Consider the following 22,578-nt stretch of genomic DNA (forward strand, 5'->3'; position numbering starts at 1 on the left):
TATATAATCAGCCCACAGTCATATATATAATCAGCCCCCAGCCATTATTCAGCAGCCTCCCAGCCATTATTCAGCAGCCTCCCAGCCATTATTCAGCAGCCTCCCAGCCATTATTCAGCAGCCTCCCAGCCATTATTCAGCATCCCCCCAGCCATTATTCAGCATCCCCCCAGCCATTATTCAGCAGCCCCCAGCCATTATTCAGCAGCCCCCAGCCTCAGATCACAAAATAAATAAACCACTTACCTCTCCTGCTCCTGGACGCTGCCACTCATCTCCTCCAGTGCGATCCTCTTCATCCTGCCGTCGGCTGTGCTGTGAACTGGCACGCACAGCGTGAGGTCACAGAGCGCCCTGACGCTGTGCGCAGCCACTGCACAGCCGAGGACCAGGAAGCGGTGAGTACAGAGACTTCACCGCTTCCTGGTCCTCCGGTACTAATGAGCGCTTCCATAATGGAAGCGCTCATTAGTATTCACCCCATAATGGAAGCGCTCATTAGTAATCACCCTATTAGTATTCGCTCCAAAAGTGCGTCTTATGGGGCAAAAAATACGGTAATTTTTCATTTTCAAAACCTAAAAATTCTAAATTCTATAAAACGCCTATGAGGTCAAAGTGCTCACTTTACCCCTTGATAAATTCCTTGATGGTTGTAGTTTCCAAAATTGGGTCAATTTTGGGGAGTTTCCTTTTTGGGGTACCTCAGGTTCTCTTCAAATATGACATGATGCTGAAAACCATTACAGCAAAATCTGCCTTCCAAAAGCCATATAGTTTAGTGCTCCTTCTCTTCTGAGTCCTGCTGTGTGCCCATGCAGCACTTTATGACCACATGTGTCTCTGTAACCTGCAGAATCAGGGTAATATTGAGGTTTGTTTTGCAAAGGAAGCAATATGGATACTAACAACACATTAGTAAGTGCCTTGCATTAACTTTCTCTACATGATAAATGGGTGCAGACAGCACACATATAACATTCGTGTGCTGTCCGCATTTTTTTGCGACCCCATAGAAATGAATGGGTCCGCATTTGATCCATAAAAAATGCAAAACGTAAATACGTTCGTGTGCAGGAGGTCTAAGTGTGTATACATATGTACATAGCTCTCAGTCACTGATAGTTGACCGGGAGCGGTCTTAAAGGGCTGTCTCACTTCAGCAAGTGGCATTTATCATGTAGAGAAAGATAATACAAGCCACTTACTAATACATTGTTATTCTCCATATTGCTTCTTTTGCTGGCTTGGCTCATTTTTCTATCACATTATAAACTGCTCGTTTCCATGGTTATGACCGCTCTGCAATCTATCAGCAGTGGCCGTGCTTGCACACTATAAGAAAAAGCGTCAGCCTCTCTGGTGGCCGGGACCGTGGGAGCTCACGTAGGCTGGTGCTTTTTTCTATAGTGTACAAGCACGACCACCACTGATGGACTGCAGGGTGGTCGTAACCATGGAAACTTTCTCTGCATAATAAATGCTATTTGCTGAAGTGGCAAAAGCCCTTTAAGTTTTCCAGGTGTGATTTATTTTTTTCATTTTCCAGTAGTGTATTTTTCTATTTCATTTAACACATTTTTTGTTTAACTTTATTGTGTTTTTATATTTTATTAAATATTTTTTGTATTTATTTCAAATTTTATTGGACATTTTGGATGGGCTTTGTTTTATTTTTCCTGCATTCCTATTTTTCTCCATGTTGGCGGCTCAATCATCCCCTTCCCCATTATATCTGTAATATATGTTTGATACATTACTTTGTGCTCGGTCATTTTATTTTGTCCTTGTATTCTTGCAGCAGGCATCTCTATGTGTGGCCTCCAGCTTCTCACGAGCAGCAATCAGAAGACATATTTCCTATTTCAGGCAGTTCCGGTGGAGAATAACTATGGCGTGTAACTGGTAGTGTCGGTGAAATCTTAATAGCCAAGGCGATGTGGCCCGCAGCAGTAAATGGCATTTGTCATCACAGCAGAGGCGGCCGGTCACTTGTTATTACTGTTCACACGGACTCCCACCATCACTGCTCTCATAATGAATTGTTTAACGGTTTGCGTCACGGCAGCGAGATACATTTTGTGGTTGGTGTGCCCATCATGAAGTGACAGGACAATTAATCTCACACATGTCCGGCAATTTGTTCTGGCAGAGAAGGAGATCACAGCCCGGGCACCACGTTTTATCACAACACTCACTGCTCCGCTATATAGTGGTGCTATATGACTCGAACCCCATCTAGACTTTGCATACAGCACTCCATTCCTCCTTGTATAATGAAGTTCTACAACTTTCCTATCTAGTTCTCAAATGGATGTCTGATTACAATGTATTTAGTTATGTCGGTGAAGGTGGAGAATTATCAGATTATCAGGAACTAATGTTTTTGCAAACAGTCGTTCCTGACAATCTGCCCGTGAAAAGGGGCCACGATCCCAATGAATTAAACGCTGGTTCATCAAGTGATCCTGTTTTTCATGCAGGCACCTAAATTATCGTTTCTGGGCAGCAGATCGTTCGGTCTGAACAGTGATCGGCTGCCTAGAAACAGTGCAGCTGTATGAGGACGAGTGATCACAGAAGCAATCCCTCGTCCTCACATTGTGGAGGTGATCGCTGCATGTAAACAGGGGGCGGGGCTGTGACAACCTCTCAGACATGGTATAGAGGCTGGTTGTCAGCAGTAATAGATGGAATAGCTGTTACTGTAGTATAAGGTGTGTGGATCTCATGTCTGATCACAATGTAATTATATTACTATTATATTCAGTGATGTCAGTAACAGGGGGCGGGGCTGTGACAACCTCTCAGACATGATATAGAGGCTGGTTTTCAGCAGTAATAGATGGAATAGCTGTTACTGTAGTATAAGGTGTGTGGATCTCATGTCTGATCACAATGTAATTATATTACTATTATATTCAGTGATGTCAGTAACAGGGGGCGGGGCTGTGACAACCTCTCAGACATGATATAGAGGCTGGTTGTCAGCAGTAATAGATGGAATAGATGTTACTGTAGTATAAGGTGTGTGATCTCATGTCTGATCACAATGTAATTATATTACTATTATACTCAGTGATGTCAGTAACAGGGGGCGGGGCTGTGACAACCTCTCAGACATGGTATAGAGGCTGGTTGTCAGCAGTAATAGATGGAATAGCTGTTACTGTAGTATAAGGTGTGTGGATCTCATGTCTGATCACAGTGTAATTATATTACTATTATACTCAGTGATGTCAGTAACAGGGGGCGGGGCTGTGACAACCTCTCAGACATGATATAGAGGCTGGTTGTCAGCAGTAATAGATGGAATAGCTGTTACTGTAGTATAAGGTGTGTGGATCTCATGTCTGATCACAGTGTAATTATATTACTATTATATTCAGTGATGTTAGTAATAGGGGGCGGGGCTGTGACAACCTCTCAGACATGATATAGAGGCTGGCTGTCAGCAGTAATAGATGGAATAGCTGTTACTGTAGTATAAGGTGTGTGGATCTCATGTCTGATCACAGTGTAATTATATTACTATTATATTCAGTGATGTCAGTAATAGGGGGCGGGGCTGTGACAACCTCTCAGACATGATATAGAGGCTGGTTGTCAGCAGTAATAGATGGAATAGATGTTACTGTAGTATAAGGTGTGTGGATCTCATGTCTGATCACAATGTAATTATATTACTATTATACTCAGTGATGTCAGTAACAGGGGGCGGGGCTGTGACAACCTCTCAGACATGGTATAGAGGCTGGTTGTCAGCAGTAATAGATGGAATAGATGTTACTGTAGTATAAGGTGTGTGGATCTCATGTCTGATCACAATGTAATTATATTACTATTATACTCAGTGATGTCAGTAACAAGGGGCGGGGCTGTGACAACCTCTCAGACATGATATAGAGGCTGGTTGTCAGCAGTAATAGATGGAATAGCTTTTACTGTAATATAAGGTGTGTGGATCTCATGTCTGATCACAATGTAATTATATTACTATTATACTCAGTGATGTCAGTAACAGGGGGCGGGGCTGTGACAACCTCTCAGACATGATATTGAGGCTGGTTGTCAGCAGTAATAGATGGAATAGCTGTTACTGTAGTATAAGGTGTGTGGATCTCATGTCTTATCACAATGTAATTATATTACTATTATACTCAGTGATGTCAGTAACAGGGGGCGGGGCTGTGACAACCTCTCAGACATGATATAGAGGCGGGTTGTCAGCAGTAATAGATGGAATAGCTGTTACTGTAGTATAAGGTGTGTGGATCTCATGTCTGATCACAATGTAATTATATTACTATTATACTCAGTGATGTCAGTAACAGGGGGCGGGGCTGTGACAACCTCTTAGACATGATATAGAGGCTGGTTGTCAGCAGTAATAGATGGAATAGCTGTTACTGTAGTATAAGGTGTGTGGATCTCATGTCTGATCACAGTGTAATTATATTACTATTATATTCAGTGATGTCAGTAACAGGGGGCGGGGCTGTGACAACCTCTCAGACATGGTATAGAAGCTGGTTGTCAGCAGTAATAGATGGAATAGCTGTTACTGTAGTATAAGGTGTATGGATCTCATGTCTGATCACAATGTAATTATATTACTATTATATTCAGTGATGTCAGTAATAGGGGGCGGGGCTGTGACAACCTCTCAGACATGATATAGAGGCTGGTTGTCAGCAGTAATAGATGGAATAGATGTTACTGTAGTATAAGGTGTGTGGATCTCATGTCTGATCACAATGTAATTATATTACTATTATACTCAGTGATGTCAGTAACAGGGGGCGGGGCTGTGACAACCTCTCAGACATGGTATAGAGGCTGGTTGTCAGCAGTAATAGATGGAATAGATGTTACTGTAGTATAAGGTGTGTGGATCTCATGTCTGATCACAATGTAATTATATTACTATTATATTCAGTGATGTCAGTAACAGGGGGCGGGGCTGTGACAACCTCTCAGACATGATATAGAGGCTGGTTGTCAGCAGTAATAGATGAGATAGATGTTACTGTAGTATAAGGTGTGTGATCTCATGTCTGATCACAGTGTAATTATATTACTATTATATTCAGTGATGTCAGTAACAGGGGGCGGGGCTGTGACAACCTCTCAGACATGATAGAGGCTGGTTGTCAGCAGTAATAGATGGAATAGCTGTTACTGTAGTATAAGGTGTGTGATCTCATGTCTGATCACAGTGTAATTATATTACTATTATATTCAGTGATGTCAGTAACAGGGGGCGGGGCTGTGACAACCTCTCAGATATGATATAGAGGCTGGTTGTTAGCAGTAATAGATGGAATAGCTGTTACTGTAGTATAAGGTGTGTGGATCTCATGTCTTATCACAATGTAATTATATTACTATTATACTCAGTGATGTCAGTAACAGGGGGCGGGGCTGTGACAACCTCTCAGACATGATATAGAGGCTGGTTGTCAGCAGTAATAGATGGAATAGCTGTTACTGTAGTATAAGGTGTGTGGATCTCATGTCTGATCACAGTGTAATTATATTACTATTATATTCAGTGATGTCAGTAACAGGGGGCGGGGCTGTGACAACCTCTCAGACATGGTATAGAAGCTGGTTGTCAGCAGTAATAGATGGAATAGCTGTTACTGTAGTATAAGGTGTGTGATCTCATGTCTGATCACAGTGTAATTATATTACTATTATACTCAGTGATGTCAGTAACAGGGGGCGGGGCTGTGACAACCTCTCAGACATGATATAGAGGCTGGTTGTCAGCAATAATAGATGGAATAGCTGTTACTGTAGTATACGGGCTCATTCAGACGGCCGTATGCTGTCCGCAAAAATGCGGATCCGTTTTTTTGCGGATTAGATGCTGTCCCATTCATTTCTATGGGGCCCTTTTTTTCCATTGCACGGCTCAGCAAAAAAATGAAACATGTCCTATACTTGTCAGTGAAAATCAGGACATGGCCCTATTGAAGTCTATGGAACAGCAAAAAAACGGACCTGCATTTTTGCAGACAGCATACGGCCGTCTGAATGAGCCCTAAGTCTGATCCCAGACCCCTTGTTGTCTCCCATAACGATGAGTATATGATGTGCAGCTGATGATCTAGGATTCCAGGTGTGGGTGGATGGCTTTTCCATCCTGCCAGTTTCCTGGGGTGTCAGTGTACTCCCGGCACTAGTTAATCATTAGTGACACTCTGGATTTAAAGTGTGATTATCACCTTGTTAATTATACACCAGCAAAACTGAATTTCTTTAGCCCTGTCAGGATCCATTTGTAGAACGTGCAGCATGCAGGGCAATGTTGCTGACAGCCAGGAATGGGGGATCCCGCTGCTATTACGTTTCCTGGGCCTTGGTCTGAGGCATCATTGGTAATGTCAGTTATTAGGATCATTGGGTTAAAGTGCTGTCTTCTGTACATAAAGCTTCATGCTTCTATCCTGGAAAGTTCTGCCGCTTCCTTTTATTTGTGTTTTCATGCAATGTATTATCTGATTATAACTTTGTGTATGATTTCTGGCCTGTTCTATACAGATCGATCTTGTGCCCCTCAGATTTCTTGTACCTTCAATAGCGCCAGGGCATCTGCTGCTGAGAGGCATATTCCAGACAGTGTTACCAATTAGAGTTGCATCGGGTATCAAGGTAGCGATACCCAATCGATACTTTTAGACCCAGACCAATACGATACCTGGTTTTACTATTTAACGATACTAGGCCGTGCTGCTGCGCAGCCTAGTATCAGAGAACATGGCACTCGCTGCTCTCAGTGCGCACCATGTTCTCCTCAGCAGCACAGTGGAGAAGGAGGCAGTCCCTCCCTCCCCGTTGTGCCGCTGCTGCCACCAATGGGAGGTTAGTACTAAGGAGGAGGGGAGGGGCTGTGGCCACTGCGCCACTAATAGATGTAATAAGCACATTAATTCAAGTGTAAGATGCGGGTGCCGGCGGCGGTATCACATGCCCTGTCATAGAGGCCAGGTATCTGATACCGCTGTCAGCACCCACTGCCTACACTTGAATTAATGGGTTAATTATATTAATTGGTGGCGCAGTGCACCCCCTCCCCAATTCTCCCAGTGTTATAACTATTATAATCATTGTGCGCCCCCTCAGCCCCCTAAGATTTAAAGTAATTTGTGGCAGTGGCCACAGGGTCCCCTCCCCCCTTCTTCATTGGTGGCAGTGGCAGCCTCTGATCAGAGCCCCAGCAGTGAAATCGCTGGGCTTCGATCGGTTACCATGGCAGCCAGGATGCTACTGAGGCCCTGGCTGCCATGGTAAGCTCCCTGCTGCTGTGTGTACAAAGCACAGGGCAGCAGAGAGAGTGTAAAGTCCTATTCACCTTAATAGAGCTGTATTGGGGTGAATAGGACAAGGGTTCTAGCCCCTGAGGGGGCTAATAGTTAAGTAAAAAGTTAAAACAAAAACACCAAAATACTAAAAGTTTAAATAACCTCCTTTCCCAATTTTACATATAAAAATATGTAAACAATGAAAAAATTAACATATTACATATCGCCACGCCCGAAAAAGTGCAAACTATAAAAATAATAAAAAATATCTCCTATGAGGTGAACGCTGTAACACATTTTTTAGTCACCTTATCCCTCCAAAAAATAGGATAGGCTATTATTGTCTGGATGTTCCAAAAAATGCGGAATGTACGCTGCTTTTTTGGTGTTTCCTTTTTTTGCGTCGTATTGAATATCGCAATACTTTTTTATGGTATCGAAATTGAATCAAAATTTTGGTATTGTGACAACCCTATTACCAATTATAATGTTTTAGCCCCTGTCCCATAAGCCCATGCTTCTATTAAAGGGGTTATCCCATGAAAAGTATTAATTTGAAATAAATAGGGTAATATACATATAATAAAAACATATTTTTTATGTACATTTTCGTCACTGAAATCGTCCCCTGCTGTTTGTCCTTATGATCCACCTTCTGCTGCATTCACTGGTGAACTGATAAGCTCAGTGGCTTTCATTCATTCACCCCGACTTCTAAATTCATATACGGTATAGCTGTATCTCCCTAGACATCGGAGAAGGAAATTGTGGGACCATTACATACCTTATGTATCTCTGGGGCTATAGATGAGGGAAGGAGTTAAAAGAGCCTAACTGCTGGTAGGGTTGCCACCTTTCCCAACAAAAAATACCAGCCACGTTAAGCCATAACCCAAAGGGGTGTGTGGCTGTGGGCACGGCTTAACACGGGGGGTTAAGTTGCTATCATACTGTGGCTCCCAATAATATTAATGCCCGCATTAGTGCCGCCCATAATTAATAATGCCCCCATTAGTGCCCCCAGTAATAGTAATGCCCCCATTAGTGCCCCCCAGAATTAATACTGTCCACATTAGTACTCCCCATGTAATAGTAATGCCCCATCAGTGCACCCCAGAATTAATGCTCCCACTAGTAAGAGTAATTGGCCCATTAATTCCCTCCAGTAGCAATAATGCCCCCATTAGTGCCCCTCCAGTAATAATAATGCCCCCATTAGTGCCCCCAGGAATAATGACCCCATTAGTGCCCCCCGTAAAAATAATGCCCCCCAGTTACAATAATGCCCCCATTACTGCCCCCCGTTAAAAATATGACCCCAATTAGTGCCCCCAGTTAGAATAATGTCCCCAATTAGTGCCCCCAGTTAGAATATTGCCCCCCCCATCTAGACTAATGCCCCCATTAGTGTCCCCTTTTCTGTTTCTGCAACACTGCCGGCCTGTGTGGGAGGAGCCTGCAGCCTGGAAATCTGCATAAGCTACGCCCACACAGTGCTGCAGAGCGATCTGTGTCTGCAGGGGGAGAGAGGACTGTGAACTTCAGGAACTGGACAAGGTAAGTAGTTACTGTGTTTTTTTTGTTTTTTTTTAACACAGAGGGGGCACAATGGAAGTTTCTACTCTGGAGGGGGCACAATGGGTATTTCTACTCTGGAGGGGGCACAATGGGCATTTCTACTATGGAGGGGGCACAATGGGCATTTCTACTATGGAGGGGGCACAATGGGTATTGCAAATGTGAAGGGAGCACAAAGGGAATTTCTACTATGGCGGGGGCACAATGGGCATTTCTACTATGGAGGGGGCACAATGGTCATTGCAAATGTGAAGGGAGCACAAAGGGAATCTCTACTATGGAGGGGACACAATGGGCATTTCTACTCTGGAGGGGGCACAATGGGCATTGCAAATGTGAAGGGAGCCCAAAGGGAATTTCTACTATGGAGGGGGCACAATGGGCATTTCTACTCTTGAGGGGGCACAGAAGGCATTGCTAATGTGAAGGGGAAACAATAAGCATTTCTACTATGGAGGGGCACAATGGGCATTTCTACTATGGAGGGGCACAGAGGGCATTACTACTCTGAAGGGGGCACAGAGGACATTATTACTGGGAAGTGGGCACAATGGGCATTACTAGCACAGAGGGCATTACTACTATTAAGGGGGCACATTGGGCATTATTACTATTAAGGAGACACAATGGGCATTATTACTGTGAAGGGGATACAATGGGCATTGCTACTATTAAAGGTCATTATTACTGTGAAGAAGGCACAATGGGGATTATTACTATGAAGGGGGCACAATGGGGATTAACTGTGAAGGGGCACATATAGGGCATTACTACTGTGAAAGGGGCATAGAGAGGGAATAACTACTGTGAGGGGGGCACAATGATGGCATAACTACTGTGAAGGGGGCACAATTAAGGGATAAGTACTTTAAGGTGGCACAATGTGGGCATAACTACTGTTAGGGGTACACATCTGTACAAAACTACTGTGAAGGTTGTACTGTCAGGGGGTACGATTTTTTTTTAAAGTATTGGGGGGGATGCCAAAGAAAGGACCCGCCCCGGGTGCCAACTGCCAAACAACCTAGGCACGCCACTGCCTGCATGTCCCACTTTCAACTATATCCTGTGTCCTGAGGACACAGATCCAGTTGAATAGAATAATGAAGCAGAGAGCAGTCAGCTTACTGCTTCACCATTCCCGTGCTGCTCGTAGTCCAGTGCATGCAGGTGCGGTGTATTGACATCATTACGCCTGCTGCGCTCTGCCACAAACAGCAGAGCACAGAGCGGAGCGGCTCTGTTGGTCAGGGATATGATAGGTGAGTTTTTACACCAATACTCTGTGAGGGGAGAGCTACATAACCCTGGAGGGGAAGACAGTAAAAGGGGCATAACTGTGTGTGTGTGGGGGGGGGGGGGGGGCATATAAGGTGGCATAAACCTTTAAAGGTGGACATCTCAGTGGCAAAACTGTGAGGGAGCCAGTAAAGGGGGGGGGGCACTTAACTGTTTTGGGGGGACATCTAACCAGGCATAACTGGGTGGGGGGGCCACCTAAGGTACATAACTGATGGGGCACTAAAAGGGGCATAACTTTGGGGGCCATCTAAGGGGTCATAATTTGAGGGGCTATCACTGTGTTTGGGGGGCCACCTAAAGGGGCATCACTATGTGTGGAGGCACTGTGGGGGAATAACTTTGTGGGAAGGGGTCTAAAGGTGTATAACTCTGTGGGGGTCCACTAAAGGGGGCATAACTGTGTGGGGGGGCATCTAGGGGGCATACAGGGGTGGAGAGCTGGGCATAGCTCTGTGAGGAGGATCACCAAAGGGTGCATAATTATTAGGCGGGTATCAATGTTGGGGCCATCTAAAGGGGTATAATCTATGAAGGGGTATCACTGTGCGTGGGGCTACTTAAAGGGGCATCATACTATGTGGGGAGAACTTAAGGGGGCAGCACTGTGTGGGGGGCAACTTAACGGGGCATCATACTGCGTGAAGTCTACTTAAGGGTACATCATACTGTGGGGGACATTTAAGGTGCATCACTTTGAGGGGAGCATTTACGGGTACACTTTGAGGGGGCAAAGAAAAGACTCGACCATGTGACTTGGTATAAAAAGACCATAGCTTAAGTTTATTAACCATAATAAACTTACCATGTGTTGTACATATACTTAGTAACATTGTAAAACTAGTCCAATATTAATCAAAACATTACTCCCACATCAAACCAACATGTAACTTTTCAAAACATGAAGGGATCCTAGAAGGCAATCCAAGTAAACCATATTCGCCCATCGCGAACATCCTCTTAGCCCTCATGCAAACGACCGTTGTTTTGGTCCGCATCCGAGCCGCAGTTTTTTCGGCTCGGATGCGGACCCATTCACTTCAATGGGGCAGCAAAAGATGCAGACAGCACTCCGTGTGCTGTCCGCATCCGTTGCTCCGTTCCGTAGCCCCGCAAAAAATATATCACATGTCCTATTCTAGTCTTGTCCGAGTGCGGATCCACGGACCTCAAAAAACGGATCGGTCGTGTGCATACGATCCAGATTTAATCCAACTTTACCCTCGGCCGCACTCTCTGAACCAAGGGCACCAACTCCTGGAAATTAAACCCCTGCCAGGCTATTAGCCCAAACAGGATCCCTCAGCTTTCCCTTCACCACAAAGAGATAGAGCCATGCACCTATTCCAAGTTTTGACTCCCAGGATCCCTCTTTTACCTGCCACCAGACAAACATAGGAGTCACCTCACCTATGTTCGTCCCTCCAAACCTTGAATGACACTTCCAAGCCCTACTGTAAGCCCAAGGTCCACATGTAAGCCCAAGGTCCACATGTCAATCCCAATCTCATTCAAATGAACCCGATCCCGCCGTAAAAACATAGTGGACGCCCCTTCCAATTCCTTATGACACACCACGAAACCGCCCTGTCTCCTCACAAAATGACTGACTTCCCTGTTAACTTTTGCCCGAGCCCTGTTCAACTTATCCACTGACCTCGCCAACCTCCACGCCCGCCGCGCAGCAATGTCCGACCATACCACTAACAATCCCGGAAAATCCGCCAACAACGTCAGCAAATCCAACTTGTTGTCCCTAATAACATCCCTGGAACGACGGATGGCCAAGTCGTTCCCTCCTGCATGCAAAACCACTATATCTGGGGACGATCCAAAGATGCATAGAAACAAAATTCCGGGAGCACTTGTCCCCACATCAAACCACGCAAACCTATTCAACGAACCTGTAAGTCTCCAACATCAAACCCCAACTGCCTTCCGTTCCTGCGCACGTCCGCTCTATGGGGCCCCCAGTACACATAGGAGTGACCAAAAATCCAGGCTAAACACGGAACGGAAAAAAAATATATAGATACTCACTAGATCATACGAAATAATATCCCAACGCAAAATATAATGAAAACATACATAACTTTATTATCATCACATAAATACTTACGATTGACATGACACAAGATTAAAAACACAATTAAAAAAAGCACTGGGGCTGGTGGTTGCCACTTCCCTTGAGAAAGCAGTACGCGAAACGCGCGTCGGGGAGTGGACTGGTGGTGCCTGGATGGTTTGAGGTCAAAATTGTGGTCAGTATACAGGTCCTTCTCAAAAAATTAGCATATTGTGATAAAGTTCATTATTTTCTGTAATGTACTGATAAACATTAGACTTTCATATATTTTAGATTCATTACACACAACTGAAGTAGTTCAAGCCTTTTCTTGTTTTAATATTGATGATTTTGGCATATAGCTCATGAAAACCCAAAATTCCTATCTCAAAAAATTAGCATATTTCATCCGACCAATATAAGAAAAGTGTTTTTAATACAAAAAAAGTCAACCTTCAAATAATTAAGTTCAGTTATGCACTCAATACTTGGTCAGGAATCCTTTTGCAGAAATGACTGCTTCAATGCGGCGTGGCATGGAGGCAATCAGCCTGTGGCACTGCTGAGGTGTTATAGAGGCCCAGGATGCTTCGATAGCGGCCTTAAGCTCATCCATAGTGTTGGGTCTTGCGTCTCTCAACTTTCTCTTCCCAATATCCCACAGATTCTCTATGGGGTTCAGGTCAGGAGAGTTGGCAGGCCAATTGAGCACAGTAATACCATGGTCAGTAAACCATTTACCAGTGGTTTTGGCACTGTGAGCAGGTGCCAGGTCGTGCTGAAAAATGAAATCTTCATCTCCATAAAGCTTTTCAGCAGATGGAAGCATGAAGTGCTCCAAAATCTCCTGATAGCTAGCTGCATTGACCCTGCCCTTGATAAAACACAGTGGACCAACACCAGCAGCTGACATGGCACCCCAGACCATCACTGACTGTGGGTACGTGACACTGGACTTCAGGCATTTTGGCATTTCCCTCTCCCTAGTCTTCCTCCAGACTCTGGCACCTTGATTTCCGGATGACATGCAAAATTTGCTTTCATCCGAAAAAAGTACTTTGGACCACTGAGCAACAGTCCAGTGCTGCTTCTCTGTAGCCCAGGTCAGGCGCTTCTGCCGCTGTTTCTGGTTCAAAAGTGGCTTGACCTGGGGAATGCGGCACCTGTAGCCCATTTCCTGCACACGCCTGTACACGGTGGCTCTGGATGTTTCTACTCCAGACTCAGTCCACTGCTTCCGCAGGTACCCCAAGGTCTGGAATCGGTCCTTCTCCACAATCTTCCTCAGGGTCCGGTCACCTCTTCTCGTTGTGCAGCTTTTTATGCCACAGTTTTTCTTTCCCACAGACTTCCCACTGAGGTAACTTGATACAGCACTCTGGGAACAGCCTATTCGTTCAGAAATTTCTTTCTGTGTCTTACCCTCTTGCTTGAGGGTGTCAATGATGGCCTTCTGGACAGCAGTCAGGTCGGCAGTCTTACCCATGATTGTGGTTTTGAGTAATGAACCAGGCTGGGAGTTTTTAAAAGCCTCAGGAATCTTTTGCAGGTGTTTAGAGTTAATTAGTTGATTCAGATGATTAGGTTAATAGCTCGTTTAGAGAACCTTTTCATGATATGCTAATTTTTTTAGATAAGAATTTTGGGTTTTCATGAGCTGTATGCCAAAATCATCAATATTAAAACAAGAAAAGGCTTGAACTACTTCAGTTGTGTGTAATGAATCTAAAATATATGAAAGTCTAATGTTTATCAGTACATTACAGAAAATAATGAACTTTATCACAATATGCTAATTTTTTGAGAAGGACCTGTACATTGCTTTCACTGGTCTTTCCTTTCTCTATATGTCACTGATTACTAGTGACTCATATCAGTTTCACCTAACTTTTGCTTTTTTTCACGCTGTATGACCATATACCCTCTGTGTGCCATATTGTGGCGCCAGTGGTATACACTGTTTTGGTGTATATATATTTTTTTTCTCTGTTTTTTATTGACTAAATCAGTGACTGCATCATTGTTGATGAATATACGGATCCTTTTCATCAACTTTTGCTGCTGACCGCACTCTGCACTTGCACTTTATTTCCTGACCCGCCGGGCATGCACCACCAGCCCCAGTGCTTTTTTTATTGTGTTTTTAATCTTGTGTCATGTCAATCGTGAGTATTTATGTGATGATAATAAAGTTATGTATGTTTTCATTATATTTTGCGTTGGGATATTATTTCGTATGATCTAGTGGGTATCCATATCTTTTTTTTGGTTGACTATGTTATATATGGATTTGTGATATTTATATGGGAATTAGCTTTGGGATTTCATAAACACGGAACGGGCCCTGAAAGAAATATAAAATAGAAAACGATTCAGCAACATACCACATTAACCAATACCTTGAACTCCAACAATAACTCAAACAACTACTAGCCGCTATCCCTCGTCTCCCCATAAGACAACAAATGCGGGCGGATGTATGACCGAAAGCTTGCAGACTCCCATCTACCTATTCGCCGAATCACATCTTCTCCCAGACCCCACCTGGATGCTTTAGTGGCCGCCCCTATCCTGAATGAATGAGAAGCAAACTCATCTGCCGCCAGCCCTTCGGCCGCCAAGCATTTCCGAAATATTGCAACAAACTGAAAGCGAGACAAGGCTGCCCCATTCTGATGTATTAACCACGGCCCAGCAATATCCGGCCTTACCGCCAAGAAATCATCAACACATCGGACCGGACAAACAACCGACCCCCCCCAAGCGACCACAACACAAAGTGCGTCCCTTTACCCTCCGGATCCGTTTTTGATTGCCGCAAGAAACACCATAACACATCCACACACCACAAAACGTCGCCGCGCTGCAAACCGCCTGACCCAAATTTACTCAGCGCAACCAATTCCGACACTCTAAACGCGCCAAAAAAACGCTAACGAAAATGCAGCACAATTAACCAAAATAAGCACACTTCATAACCGGATACACAGATCACGCCCACCTGACTCCATAAACGTTGCAATAATTTGTGTGATACCGGGCAATGCTTATCCCTGGTAAGGGTGCTCCGCTGGTAACCTTTTAACGCTTGTCGCGTCAAGAAGCATTTTGAAACGTCCATCAAACCCTGCATGCGTAGCTGAAAGCAACCGCTGACACCCTCTTAGCCACTACAGTATAAGACAAACCCTCACTGAATGCCAAACCCACCAAATAAATCAGTAGCATCCGGAAGTCATCTGCCGTACTGCAACCCCCAACCTGCTCTATCAATCGCTCCCATAAGGACCACACAGAGGCGTAAGCCGACCACGTACCGGTACTCACGGATTCCCTAATCAACGCTGTGGAGACCCCAAGGCCACGCTCTAGAGCCACTGAGGACAAGGACACCCTTGCTCTACCGCCTCCGGCACCAATCGGTGAAGACGATCCCACTGAAAACGAGAGAGAGCGTCAGCTACCGAATTATCCACACCCGGCACATGGACCGCCACAAAGCACGCATTTAAAAATAAACCTTGCAAAACCAAATGCCGCAACAAGCGAATCACCGGCGGTGAACTACAGATTGTGAATTAATAGCCTGAACTACACCCATGTCACAGCAAAATCGCACCCGCTTATTCCGTTGCAAATCCCCCATAATTTAACCGCCAAAACAATAGGAAACCGTTCCAGTAGTGGCAGATTAGAAAGGAAGCATGCCCGCCACCATTCTTCAGGCCACGCCCCAGCGCTCCATTCTCCCTGACAAAACGCACCATATCCGCAAGATCCTGACGCATCAGAGAAAAGTTCCAAGTCGACATTAGAAATCTGCCCTCCCATCCACACTGACCTTCCATTGTACTGAGACAAAAATTGCGTATTATCGGGGCCTAAACGCTCAGGGGGCCTAGATCTCCTCGCCCTCTCCCTAACGCCTGGGGCCATCTCCGCCTGCCTGCCCCCTTGTGATGCTGCCCGCATGGTCTCCTGGATCGACTGCGCACCATTGCTAGCCGCCGCGGCCCTGCTCAATCAGTTGGTCCAGGGAGGACATGTCAGTCTGCCAACTTCTCTCCACGCTTCAAACTAACCTACAACTCCTCCCCTCCCAGCCTTAAGTCCCTGGCGCGAAACTACCGCTTCGCCCCCCCCCCCCCCCAACTCCACCCCTGCAACCTCACACTATCCTAATATTAACCCTTTGTGCCACAACCTTCCACCTTAGTCAGGCCGCATTTCGCTACGGCTGCGCTCCGCTCCATTGCTTTTCATCTTTTCATTGCTTCATTCACACGACTGTATTTCTGGGTCTTCATCCGTTTCGTAATTTTGAGGAAAGGGTGTGGACCCATTCCTTTCAATGGGGTCTCAAAAGATGCGTATGCTGTCCGCATTCATAGTTCAGTTTCGCAGCCCCACAAAAACATAGAGTATGTCCTATTCTTTTCGTAGTCGTCGACAAGAATAGGCATTTTCTATATAGCGCCGGCCATGTGCAGTCTGCAAAATGCGTAACATACACGGCTGGTATCCGTGTTTTGTATATCCGTAATTTGCAAACCGCAAAACACGGTCGTGTGAATGTAGCCTATGGCTAGGGCTGGTGTCGCACGACAAAAAGGGAACAACTATACTGAGCAACGTGTCGTGCAACATTTTTTGCAATGACAGTCAATGGTGTCGCACTGCGAGTCATGCTGCGATGCGACAGTCGCACAGAAATCCAACTATTTTGTCGTGCCACATTTGCAGCATGTCGCAGCGTGACATCATTGAATATCATTATAAAAATGTTGCGCGACTTTTTAGAGACAAGAAGTCATGTGACACATGTTTCCGAGTATCCCTAGCCTTAGGCCTCCTGCACATGAACGTGTGCGCCCTGTGGCCGTGCTGCGGCCCACAAATTGCAGGCCGCAATGCACGAACACTGACCGCGGGGCAGCCGCAGCGGATCGCGGACCCATTCACTTTAATGCGATCCGCCCGTTCTGCAAAAAGATAGAACATGTTCTATCTTTTTGTGGAACGGAAGTACGGGACGAAACCCCACGGAAGCCCTCTGTAGTGCTTCCGTAGGGTTCCATTCCGTGCTTCTGTTCCGCACCATTTCGCATCACCGGATTTGCGGACCCATTGAAGTGAATGGGTCCGCATCCCTGATGCGGAATGCCCACGGAACGGCGCCCGTGTATTGCGGATCCGCAAATGCGGTCCGCAATACGACAACGGGCAGCACACGTTCGTGTGCAGGAGGCCTTACAGTGGGTATGAAGGGGAACTAAATGTCTCTACTGATCTCCAGTGCAAGATACTGAAGCTGGCCCCATGGCTGATAGGTCAGTCAGTGAGGGCAGTGGATAGTGAATGACTAATATATGAAATGCAGCTCTCTAACCTCATGGACCATGTTTAGAGTATTTTGGACCCGTGGGCACTCTATATGTTGCTGTCTGATGCCTCTTTGTAGTTTTGTATCCTTTTCTATAGTAATACTACTATGGGAGGATGATATGACATGGAACAGTTCACAATTTACATTGGGAATTAGGGATGAGCAAATTGACTTCGGATGAAAAATCTATTTGCATTATACAAACCGGATTCCAAATAAGTTTGGACACTAAACAAATTGTGAATAAAAACTGAATGCAATGATGTGGAGATGGCAAATGTCAATATTTTATTTGTAATAGAACGTAGATGACAGATCAAACGTTTAATCCGAGTAAATGTATCATTTTAAAGGAAAAATATGTTGATTCAAAATTTCACGGTGTCAACAAATCCCAAAAAAGTTGGGACAAGTAGCAATAAGAGGCTGGAAAAAGTAAATTTTGAGCATAACGAAGAGCTGGAAGACCAATTAACACTAATTAGGTCAATTGGCAACATGATTGGGTATAAAAAGAGCTTCTCAGAGTGGCAGTGTCTCTCAGAAGCCAAGATGGGTAGAGGATCACCAATTCCCACAATGTTGCGCAGAAAGATAGTGGAGCAATATCAGAAAGGTGTTACCCAGCGAAAAATTGCAAAGACTTTGCATCTATCATCATCAACTGTGCATAACATCATCCGAAGATTCAGAGAATCTGGAACAATCTCTGTGCGTAAGGGTCAAGGCCGTAAAACCATACTGGATGCCCATGATCTCCGGGCCCTTAAACGACACTGCACCACAAACAGGAATGCTACTGTAAAGGAAATCACAGAATGGGCTCAGGAATACTTCCAGAAACCATTGTCAGTGAACACAATCCACTTTGCCATCCGCCGTTGCCAGCTGAAACTCTACAGTGCAAAGAAGAAGCCATTTCTAAGCAAGATCCACAAGCTCAGGCGTTTTCACTGGGCCAGGGATCATTTAAAATGGAGTGTGGCAAAATGGAAGACTGTTCTGTGGTCAGACGAGTCACGATTCGAAGTTCTTTTTGGAAATCTGGGACGCCATGTCATCCGGACCAAAGAGGACAAGGACAACCCAAGTTGTTATCAACGCTCAGTTCAGAAGCCTGCATCTCTGATGGTATGGGGTTGCATGAGTGCGTGTGGCATGGGCAGCTTGCATGTCTGGAAAGGCACCATCAATGCAGAAAAATATATTCAGGTTCTAGAACAACATATGCTCCCATCCAGATGTCATCTCTTTCAGGGAAGACCCTGCATTTTTCAACAAGATAATGCCAGACCACATTCTGCATCAATCACAACATCATGGCTGCGTAGGAGAAGGATCCGGGTACTGAAATGGCCAGTCTGCAGTCCAGATCTTTCACCTATAGAGAACATTTGGCGCATCATAAAGAGGAAGGTGCAACAAAGAAGGCCCAAGACGATTGAACAGTTAGAGGCCTGTATTAGACAAGAATGGGAGAGCATTCCTATTTCTAAACTTGAGAAACTGGTCTCCTCGGTCCCCAGACGTCTGTTGAGTGTTCTAAGAAGAAGGGGAGATGCCACACAGTGGTGAAAATGGCCTTGTCCCAACTTTTTGGGGATTTGTTGACACTATGAAATTCTGATTCAACATATTTTTCCCTTAAAATGGTACATTTTCTCAGTTTAAACTTTTGTTCCGTGATTTATGTTCTATTCTGAATAAAATATTAGAAGTTGGCACCTCCACATCATTGCATTCAGTTTTTATTCATGATTTGTATAGTGTCCCAACTTTTTTGGAATCCGGTTTGTACTTCGTTTGAATACTGTACGGAGCAAGCACTCCGTACAGTATTAGAATGTATTGGCTCCTATGAGCTGAAGTTATTACTTCACGAAGTCTAGCGAGACTTCGGTTAATAACTTCAGAAATTAATTTCTACTGTAAAAAAAAAAAAAAATTCCCGAACTCAGGTTCGGTTCCAAGGGGTAGCTCATCCCTATTAAGAATCAATCTCCATATACAATGGTGTTATTGTGTACTAGGGTTGTTGCGAACTTGCGATACCAAAATTTTGATTAGATTTCAATACCATAAAAAAGTATTGTGATACTCAATACCACGCGAAAAAAATAAAACACCAAAAAAGCAGCGTGCATTCCGCATTTTATGAACATCTGGCCCATAATCGAACAGTCCGATCCTATTTTTTGGAGGGACAAGGTGACTAAAAAATTGTTTGTTTGCTTTTTTTTTTTTTTTCTGTTTCGGCGTTCGCTACATAGGAGATTTTATTTTATATTTTAGAATATGTTTATTTATTTATCTATTGTTTATATATTTTATATGTAAAATTGGGAAAGGGGGTGATTTATACTTAATATTTTGGTGTTTATTTTTTTTTTACATTTTTTTTTAAACTTTTTATTTAATAACTTTTAGCCCCCTTAGGAGCTAGAACCTGGGATCTCTTCATCCCTCGTCCTATTCACCCTGACAGAGCTCTATTAGCATGAATAGGACACTCTCCCTGCTGCCCTGTGTATAGTGCACACAGCAGCATGGAGATTACTATGGCAGCCAGGGCTTCAGTGGCGTCCTGGCTGCCATGGTAACCGATTGGAGCCCCAGGATTACACTGCTGGGGCTCCGATCAGAAGCTGCCACTGCACCACCAATAAAGAGAATGGGAGGGGACCCTGTGGCCACTGCCACCAATGATTATAATACTGGGGGGTTGGGGGGGCCGCACTGCGCCACCAATGTTTTTAGTACTGGGGGAAGGGGGGTGTGCGCACTGGGCCACCAATGAAGATAAGTAACCTTTTAATACAAATACAGAAGGCGGGTGATGGCACCCAAAATCTATGACAGGGCGCCGCGATCTGCGTCAGTTAAGGGGGTTAACTGCCACGTTTCGCAGTGCCCTGTCATAGAGGTCAGGTGCCGGATATGTGATTTTGCCGCCGGCATCCGCTGCCTATATTTATATTATTGGGTGAGTTATCATCATTGGTGGCGCAGTGGCCACAGCCCCTCCTCCGCCCCTCTCTCTTCTTATTGGCAGCGGCACAGGGGGGAGAGACTCCTTCTCCCCTGTGCTGCTGAGGAGAACATGGCGCGTGCTGAGAGCAGCGTGCGCCATGTTCTCTGATACTAGGCTGTGCAGTAGCACAGCCTAGTATCGGTAAATGTCAAATCCCGGTATCGAATCGATACCTGTACAAAAGTATCGATTGGGTATCGATAATTCGATACCCGCTAGAACCATAATGTGTACAGTTATTAAATTACTACAATTCTGATAATTATAATTGGAAATGGTCAAGAAACCCTGAACAGGCAGGGAATACTAGGATATATGCTATATATGCAGCTCTGGAGTATGGTGCATATGCAGCGGAGCAGACTTGGTACTCAGGTCTCCTGTTGGTAATGGTGATTATACCCAGGTGTAGGAATGGCCGAGTGGTATAGGGTGGCCTAAAATGTCCCTTTAAGTGTACTCGTGTCACGGTGCTCCAACCTGGATACGCTGGGCCCCAAGCCTTGGCTCCGAAGCAGACAAATAAGGGGTAGTAATTGAGGGATGAAAGAAACAAATTGAGTCCAGACCTTGTAATGAAGTTCAATAACAACTTTACTTTGCATAAACGTTTTTCCAAATGGTTTACAAACTTTATCTTGGTTCCAGCAGGCTTTAGCATTAAAACTGTGGCAGGCAAACTCCTCTCTGCTCTCTTGATCTCTGGCTCTGCTGTACTGACAGGCTGTACTTCACTTTGTAGTCTGGTCTGTCTCTAGATTTGTCCAGGGAAAACTCCTCCTGGCTTCTGAGGCTTTAAGCTCTGGCCTCTATATCCAGCAGAGCTAAAGGTGCTCTAGCTGGCTTGCTTTGCTTAGCTGGGGCATGTCCAACGGCGACATGCCCAGCCCTTGCCTCCCTCCCCTAGACGGGGGTAAGCCAGTGGCGTACATAGAGAAGTAAGGGCCCATAGCAAGGGTCAAACCAGGCCCCCCACGCAAGACAGACGGGTTTCTGCCTAAACCCTTTTCAATGACCCTTGGGCCATTTTTCCACTGCCTTTTTTGTTAAAAGTTCTTACTTTAGAGGGTAAAGTCCTGACCAAATTTTCACCTCGAGTAGAAGAGCAGATAATCCCTACTAAGACTGGGCCACCTCTTGCCCTGGGCCCCATAGCAGTCGCCTGGTCTGCCGCTATGGTAGTTACTCCCCTGGGGTAAGCTAGACTCTCCCCTAGCTGGGGGTAAGCTAAACTGACCTCTAACTAACTAGTCCCCTCCCCCCTGCAGGAAGTGGGAATCGACCACTCCTCCACAGAGGGGGGTTAGAATGGAATGGAAAGCTCCATTCTATGTACCCGTAGCTCTGCCATGTTTTCTGCCACCTACTGGTGAACCAGGTACATTACAATTGAACATAACAGTTGTGTAGAAATAGGAATGCACATAGTGAAGGACTTGGAATAAATACATATGATGACATGAGGTTAACCAATAAAGACAGTAGCGTTACACATATCTGTGACATGCAGGGCAGGATGGGGTTAATAATTCTGCTGTTTGGATGTCAGAATACCTCAGGGGATTAATACAGGTCTTTACTGGAGGCTGCATGTTCTGTCCCCATCTCCTTCCATGCGCTGCTACTGCTGCAATGTTCTCATGGCCAAAATATTTGTGTAATAAGTCCTCCTGACCGAATCCGCATTACCTATTATTACAGGCAGTCAGAGCTGGAACTCTTTATAGTAGTGCAGCTGTCTGATACCCTCACTGCTCCAATAAGGGGATAAAGTGCTCATGGGATGCCCACATGTGGAGCCATACCACTGATGACAGAGGGGTGTTGAGCTGTCCTGTATACTCTTTGCCATTTTGGGGGGGCTGTTTTAGTGGGTGTTACAGCTACAGTCTTGAAGGAGAGAGCTTCT

This window comes from Bufo bufo, chromosome 1 (assembly GCF_905171765.1).
Source record: "Bufo bufo chromosome 1, aBufBuf1.1, whole genome shotgun sequence".
NCBI lineage: Eukaryota > Metazoa > Chordata > Amphibia > Anura > Bufonidae > Bufo > Bufo bufo.